At 50.8% G+C, this 6,345-nt stretch overlaps 15 non-coding genes across 15 annotated transcripts; all 15 read left to right on the forward strand.

The window, feature by feature from the left end:
- LOC123174745 (5S ribosomal RNA) lies at positions 1 to 119 on the forward strand. Its single transcript, XR_006487324.1, has one exon. It is a non-coding gene; the product is annotated as a 5S ribosomal RNA (ribosomal RNA).
- A 302-nt stretch (positions 120 to 421) lies between these two features.
- LOC123174703 (5S ribosomal RNA) lies at positions 422 to 539 on the forward strand. Its single transcript, XR_006487286.1, has one exon. It is a non-coding gene; the product is annotated as a 5S ribosomal RNA (ribosomal RNA).
- Positions 540 to 840: 301 nt separating this feature from the next.
- On the forward strand, positions 841 to 959 carry LOC123174717 (5S ribosomal RNA). Its single transcript, XR_006487298.1, has one exon. It is a non-coding gene; the product is annotated as a 5S ribosomal RNA (ribosomal RNA).
- A 299-nt stretch (positions 960 to 1,258) lies between these two features.
- Positions 1,259 to 1,377, forward strand: LOC123174746 (5S ribosomal RNA). The gene has a single exon (XR_006487325.1). It is a non-coding gene; the product is annotated as a 5S ribosomal RNA (ribosomal RNA).
- A 302-nt stretch (positions 1,378 to 1,679) lies between these two features.
- Positions 1,680 to 1,798, forward strand: LOC123174758 (5S ribosomal RNA). The gene has a single exon (XR_006487335.1). It is a non-coding gene; the product is annotated as a 5S ribosomal RNA (ribosomal RNA).
- Positions 1,799 to 2,100: 302 nt separating this feature from the next.
- Positions 2,101 to 2,219, forward strand: LOC123174754 (5S ribosomal RNA). The gene has a single exon (XR_006487332.1). It is a non-coding gene; the product is annotated as a 5S ribosomal RNA (ribosomal RNA).
- A 301-nt stretch (positions 2,220 to 2,520) lies between these two features.
- On the forward strand, positions 2,521 to 2,639 carry LOC123174716 (5S ribosomal RNA). Its single transcript, XR_006487297.1, has one exon. It is a non-coding gene; the product is annotated as a 5S ribosomal RNA (ribosomal RNA).
- A 301-nt stretch (positions 2,640 to 2,940) lies between these two features.
- LOC123174732 (5S ribosomal RNA) lies at positions 2,941 to 3,059 on the forward strand. The gene has a single exon (XR_006487312.1). It is a non-coding gene; the product is annotated as a 5S ribosomal RNA (ribosomal RNA).
- A 301-nt stretch (positions 3,060 to 3,360) lies between these two features.
- Positions 3,361 to 3,479, forward strand: LOC123174699 (5S ribosomal RNA). The gene has a single exon (XR_006487282.1). It is a non-coding gene; the product is annotated as a 5S ribosomal RNA (ribosomal RNA).
- A 301-nt stretch (positions 3,480 to 3,780) lies between these two features.
- LOC123174740 (5S ribosomal RNA) lies at positions 3,781 to 3,899 on the forward strand. Its single transcript, XR_006487319.1, has one exon. It is a non-coding gene; the product is annotated as a 5S ribosomal RNA (ribosomal RNA).
- Positions 3,900 to 4,200: 301 nt separating this feature from the next.
- LOC123174725 (5S ribosomal RNA) lies at positions 4,201 to 4,319 on the forward strand. The gene has a single exon (XR_006487305.1). It is a non-coding gene; the product is annotated as a 5S ribosomal RNA (ribosomal RNA).
- Positions 4,320 to 4,620: 301 nt separating this feature from the next.
- LOC123174727 (5S ribosomal RNA) lies at positions 4,621 to 4,739 on the forward strand. The gene has a single exon (XR_006487307.1). It is a non-coding gene; the product is annotated as a 5S ribosomal RNA (ribosomal RNA).
- Positions 4,740 to 5,040: 301 nt separating this feature from the next.
- On the forward strand, positions 5,041 to 5,159 carry LOC123174691 (5S ribosomal RNA). Its single transcript, XR_006487273.1, has one exon. It is a non-coding gene; the product is annotated as a 5S ribosomal RNA (ribosomal RNA).
- Positions 5,160 to 5,460: 301 nt separating this feature from the next.
- On the forward strand, positions 5,461 to 5,579 carry LOC123174747 (5S ribosomal RNA). Its single transcript, XR_006487326.1, has one exon. It is a non-coding gene; the product is annotated as a 5S ribosomal RNA (ribosomal RNA).
- A 301-nt stretch (positions 5,580 to 5,880) lies between these two features.
- On the forward strand, positions 5,881 to 5,998 carry LOC123174707 (5S ribosomal RNA). The gene has a single exon (XR_006487289.1). It is a non-coding gene; the product is annotated as a 5S ribosomal RNA (ribosomal RNA).
- The last annotated feature ends 347 nt before the right edge of the window (positions 5,999 to 6,345 follow it).

A 6,345-nucleotide genomic window follows, 5' to 3' on the forward strand; every position in this document is an offset into this window, starting at 1 on the left:
GGATGCGATCATAGCAGCACTAAAGCACCGGATCCCATCAGAACTCCGAAGTTAAGCGTGCTTGGGCGAGGGTAGTACTAGGATGGGTGACCTCCTGGGAAGTCCTCGTGTTGCATTCCCTTTTTAATTTTTTTGCACCGCGTGCAAAACAAAACGCACGAGCGCGACGTATGTTTAGCACGTTTTATTATTTTGCACGTTTGCGGTAAGTTTTAGCTCGCTGCTCATTATTCACGCGTCTAGCGGCGGCAAGCGTGTTCTGAAAGGGGTCGGAAACCATGGTAAATAGGCACTGGTGCAGTTGAAGCGTGGTAAAACTCGTCTCCGTAGTTGAGCGGGAGCGGCAAAAGGAATGTGCAATCGTGTGTGTAGTGGAGCTGGGAGGGGCAAGGATAAGGGACGAAGACGGGGGTAACATGTCGGATGCGATCATACCAGCACTAAAGCACCGGATCCCATCAGAACCCGAAGTTAAGCGTGCTTGGGCGAGAGTAGTACTAGGATGGGTGACCTCCTGGGAAGTCCTCGTGTTGCATTCCCTTTTTAATTTTTTTGCACCGCGTGCAAAACAAAACGCACGAGCGCGACGTATGTTTAGCACGTTTTATTATTTTGCACGTTTACGGTAAGTTTTAGCTCGCATCTCATTATTCACGCGTCTAGCGGCGGCAAGCGTGTTCTGAAAGGGGTCGAAACCATGGTAAATAGGCACTGGTGCAGTTGAACCGTGGTAAAACTCGTCTCCGTAGTTGAGCGGGAGCGGCCAAAGGAATGTGCAATCGTGTGTGTAGTCGAGCTGGGAGGGGCAAGCATAAGGGACGAAGACGGGGGTAACATGTCGGATGCGATCATACCAGCACTAAAGCACCGGATCCCATCAGAACTCCGAAGTTAAGCGTGCTTGGGCGAGAGTAGTACTAGGATGGGTGACCTCCTGGGAAGTCCTCGTGTTGCATTCTCTTTTTAATTTTTTTGCACCGCGTGCAAAACAAAACGCACGAGCGCGACGTATGTTTAGCACGTTTTATTATTTTGCACGTTTGCGGTAAGTTTTAGCTCGCTGCTCATTATTCACGCGTCTAGCGGCGGCAAGCGTGTTCTGAAAGGGGTCGACCATGGTAAATAGGCACTGGTGCAGTTGAACCGTGGTAAAACTCGTCTCCGTAGTTGAGCGGGAGCGGCCAAAGGAATGTGCAATCGTGTGTGTAGTGGAGCTGGGAGGGGCAAGCATAAGGGACGAAGACGGGGGTAACATGTTGGATGCGATCATAGCAGCACTAAAGCACCGGATCCCATCAGAACTCCGAAGTTAAGCGTGCTTGGGCGAGGGTAGTACTAGGATGGGTGACCTCCTGGGAAGTCCTCGTGTTGCATTCCCTTTTTAATTTTTTTGCACCGCGTGCAAAACAAAACGCACGAGCGCGACGTATGTTTAGCACGTTTTATTATTTTGCACGTTTGCGGTAAGTTTTAGCTCGCTGCTCATTATTCACGCGTCTAGCGGCGGCAAGCGTGTTCTGAAAGGGGTCGGAAACCATGGTAAATAGGCACTGGTGCAGTTGAAGCGTGGTAAAACTCGTCTCCGTAGTTGAGCGGGAGCGGCAAAAGGAATGTGCAATCGTGTGTGTAGTGGAGCTGGGAGGGGCAAGCATAAGGGACGAAGACGGGGGTAACATGTCGGATGCGATCATACCAGCACTAAAGCACCGGATCCCATCAGAACTCCGAAGTTAAGCGTGCTTGGGCGATAGTAGTACTAGGATGGGTGACCTCCTGGGAAGTCCTCGTGTTGCATTCCCTTTTTAATTTTTTTGCACCGCGTGCAAAACAAAACGCACGAGCGCGACGTATGTTTAGCACGTTTTATTATTTTGCACGTTTACGGTAAGTTTTAGCTCGCTGCTCATTATTCACGCGTCTAGCGGCGGCAAGCGTGTTCTGAAAGGGGTCGAAACCATGGTAAATAGGCACTGGTGCAGTTGAACCGTGGTAAAACTCGTCTCCGTAGTTGAGCGGGAGCGGCCAAAGGAATGTGCAATCGTGTGTGTAGTGGAGCTGGGAGGGGCAAGCATAAGGGACGAAGACGGGGGGTAACATGTCGGATGCGATCATACCAGCACTAAAGCACCGGATCCCATCAAAACTCCGAAGTTAAGCGTGCTTGGGCGAGAGTAGTACTAGGATGGGTGACCTCCTGGGAAGTCCTCGTGTTGCATTCCCTTTTTAATTTTTTTGCACCGCGTGCAAAACAAAACGCACGAGCGCGACGTATGTTTAGTACGTTTTATTATTTTGCACGTTTACGGTAAGTTTTAGCTCGCTGCTCATTATTCACGCGTCTAGCGGCGGCAAGCGTGTTCTGAAAGGGGTCGAAACCATGGTAAATAGGCACTGGTGCAGTTGAACCGTGGTAAAACTCGTCTCCGTAGTTGAGCGGGAGCGGCCAAAGGAATGTGCAATCGTGTGTGTAGTGGAGCTGGGAGGGGCAAGCATAAGGGACGAAGACGGGGGTAACATGTCGGATGCGATCATACCAGCACTAAAGCACCGGATCCCATCAGAACTCCGAAGTTAAGCGTGCTTGGGCGAGAGTAGTACTAGGATGGGTGACCTCCTGGGAAGTCCTCGTGTTGCATTCCCTTTTTAATTTTTTTGCACCGCGTGCAAAACAAAACGCACGAGCGCGACGTATGTTTAGCACGTTTTATTATTTTGCACGTTTGCGGTACGTTTTAGCTCGCTGCTCATTATTCACGCGTCTAGCGGCGGCAAGCGTGTTCTGAAAGGGGTCGAAACCATGGTAAATAGGCACTGGTGCAGTTGAACCGTGGTAAAACTCGTCTCCGTAGTTGAGCGGGAGCGGCCAAAGGAATGTGCAATCGTGTGTGTAGTGGAGCTGGGAGGGGCAAGCATAAGGGACGAAGACGGGGGTAACATGTCGGATGCGATCATACCAGCACTAAAGCACCGGATCCCATCAGAACTCTGAAGTTAAGCGTGCTTGGGCGAGAGTAGTACTAGGATGGGTGACCTCCTGGGAAGTCCTCGTGTTGCATTCCCTTTTTAATTTTTTTGCACCGCGTGCAAAACAAAACGCACGAGCGCGACGTATGTTTAGCACGTTTTATTATTTTGCACGTTTGCGGTAAGTTTTAGCTCGCTGCTCATTATTCACGCGTCTAGCGGCGGCAAGCGTGTTCTGAAAGGGGTCGAAACCATGGTAAATAGGCACTGGTGCAGTTGAACCGTGGTAAAACTCGTCTCCGTAGTTGAGCGGGAGCGGCCAAAGGAATGTGCAATCGTGTGTGTAGTGGAGCTGGGAGGGGCAAGCATAAGGGACGAAGACGGGGGTAACATGTCGGATGCGATCATAGCAGCACTAAAGCACCGGATCCCATCAGAACTCCGAAGTTAAGCGTGCTTGGGCGAGGGTATTACTAGGATGGGTGACCTCCTGGGAAGTCCTCGTGTTGCATTCCCTTTTTAATTTTTTTGCACCGCGTGCAAAACAAAACGCACGAGCGCGACGTATGTTTAGCACGTTTTATTATTTTGCACGTTTGCGGTAAGTTTTAGCTCGCTGCTCATTATTCACGCGTCTAGCGGCGGCAAGCGTGTTCTGAAAGGGGTCGAAACCATGGTAAATAGGCACTGGTGCAGTTGAACCGTGGTAAAACTCGTCTCCGTAGTTGAGCGGGAGCGGCCAAAGGAATGTGCAATCGTGTGTGTAGTGGAGCTGGGAGGGGCAAGCATAAGGGACGAAGACGGGGGTAACATGTCGGATGCGATCATACCAGCACTAAAGCACCGGATCCCATCAGAACTTCGAAGTTAAGCGTGCTTGGGCGAGAGTAGTACTAGGATGGGTGACCTCCTGGGAAGTCCTCGTGTTGCATTCCCTTTTTAATTTTTTTGCACCGCGTGCAAAACAAAACGCACGAGCGCGACGTATGTTTAGCACGTTTTATTATTTTGCACGTTTACGGTAAGTTTTAGCTCGCTGCTCATTATTCACGCGTCTAGCGGCGGCAAGCGTGTTCTGAAAGGGGTCGAAACCATGGCAAATAGGCACTGGTGCAGTTGAACCGTGGTAAAACTCGTCTCCGTAGTTGAGCGGGAGCGGCCAAAGGAATGTGCAATCGTGTGTGTAGTGGATCTGGGAGGGGCAAGCATAAGGGACGAAGACGGGGGTAACATGTCGGATGCGATCATACCAGCACTAAAGCACCGGATCCCATCAGAACTCCGAAGTTAAGCGTGCTTGGGCGAGAGTAGTACTAGGATGGGTGACCTCCTGGGAAGTCCTTGTGTTGCATTCCCTTTTTAATTTTTTTGCACCGCGTGCAAAACAAAACGCACGAGCGCGACGTATGTTTAGCACGTTTTATTATTTTGCACGTTTACGGTAAGTTTTAGCTCGCTGCTCATTATTCACGCGTCTAGCGGCGGCAAGCGTGTTCTGAAAGGGGTCGAAACCATGGTAAATAGGCACTGGTGCAGTTGAACCGTGGTAAAACTCGTCTCCGTAGTTGAGCGGGAGCGGCCAAAGGAATGTGCAATCGTGTGTGTAGTGGAGCTGGGAGGGGCAAGCATAAGGGACGAAGACGGGGGTAACATGTCGGATGCGATCATACCAGCACTAAAGCACCGGATCCCATCAGAACTCCGAAGTTAAGCGTGCTTGGACGAGAGTAGTACTAGGATGGGTGACCTCCTGGGAAGTCCTCGTGTTGCATTCCCTTTTTAATTTTTTTGCACCGCGTGCAAAACAAAACGCACGAGCGCGACGTATGTTTAGCACGTTTTATTATTTTGCACGTTTGCGGTAAGTTTTAGCTCGCTGCTCATTATTCACGCGTCTAGCGGCGGCAAGCGTGTTCTGAAAGGGGTCGAAACCATGGTAAATAGGCACTGGTGCAGTTGAACCGTGGTAAAACTCGTCTCCGTAGTTGAGCGGGAGAGGCCAAAGGAATGTGCAATCGTGTGTGTAGTGGAGCTGGGAGGGGCAAGCATAAGGGACGAAGACGGGGGTAACATGTCGGATGCGATCATACCAGCACTAAAGCACCGGATCCCATCAGAACTCCGAAGTTAAGCGTGCTTGGGCGAGGGTAGTACTAGGATGGGTGACCTCCTGGGAAGTCCTCGTGTTGCATTCCCTTTTTAATTTTTTTGCACCGCGTGCAAAACAAAACGCACGAGCGCGACGTATGTTTAGCACGTTTTATTATTTTGCACGTTTGCGGTAAGTTTTAGCTCGCTGCTCATTATTCACGCGTCTAGCGGCGGCAAGCGTGTTCTGAAAGGGGTCGAAACCATGGTAAATAGGCACTGGTGCAGTTGAACCGTGGTAAAACTCGTCTCCGTAGTTGAGCGGGAGCGGCCAAAGGAATGTGCAATCGTGTGTGTAGTGGAGCTGGGAGGGGCAAGCATAAGGGACGAAGACGGGGGTAACATGTCGGATGCGATCATAGCAGCACTAAAGCACCGGATCCCATCAGAACTCCGAAGTTAAGCGTGCTTGGGCGAGGGTAGTACTAGGATGGGTGACCTCCTGGGAAGTCCTCGTGTTGCATTCCCTTTTTAATTTTTTTGCACCGCGTGCAAAACAAAACGCACGAGCGCGACGTATGTTTAGCACGTTTTATTATTTTGCACGTTTGCGGTAAGTTTTAGCTCGCTGCTCATTATTCACGCGTCTAGCGGCGGAAAGCGTGTACTGAAAGGGGTCGAAACCATGGTAAATAGGCACTGGTGCAGTTGAACCGTGGTAAAACTCGTCTCCGTAGTTGAGCGGGAGCGGCCAAAGGAATGTGCAATCGTGTGTGTAGTGGAGCTGGGAGGGGCAAGCATAAGGGACGAAGACGGGGGTAACATGTCGGATGCGATCATACCAGCATAAAGCACCGGATCCCATCAGAACTCCGAAGTTTAGCGTGCTTGGGCGAGAGTAGTACTAGGATGGGTGACCTCCTGGGAAGTCCTCGTGTTGCATTCCCTTTTTAATTTTTTTGCACCGCGTGCAAAACAAAACGCACGAGCGCGACGTATGTTTAGCACGTTTTATTATTTTGCACGTTTGCGGTACGTTTTAGCTCGCTGCTCATTATTCACGCGTCTAGCGGCGGCAAGCGTGTTCTGAAAGGGGTCGAAACCATGGTAAATAGGCACTGGTGCAGTTGAACCGTGGTAAAACTCGTCTCCGTAGTTGAGCGGGAGCGGCCAAAGGAATGTGCAATCGTGTGTGTAGTGGAGCTGGGAGGGGCAAGCATAAGGGACGAAGACGGGGGTAACATGTCGGATGCGATCATACCAGCACTAAAGCACCGGATCCCATCAGAACTC

Source organism: Triticum aestivum, unplaced genomic scaffold (genome assembly GCF_018294505.1).
Source record: "Triticum aestivum cultivar Chinese Spring unplaced genomic scaffold, IWGSC CS RefSeq v2.1 scaffold90744, whole genome shotgun sequence".
Classification (NCBI taxonomy): domain Eukaryota; kingdom Viridiplantae; phylum Streptophyta; class Magnoliopsida; order Poales; family Poaceae; genus Triticum; species Triticum aestivum.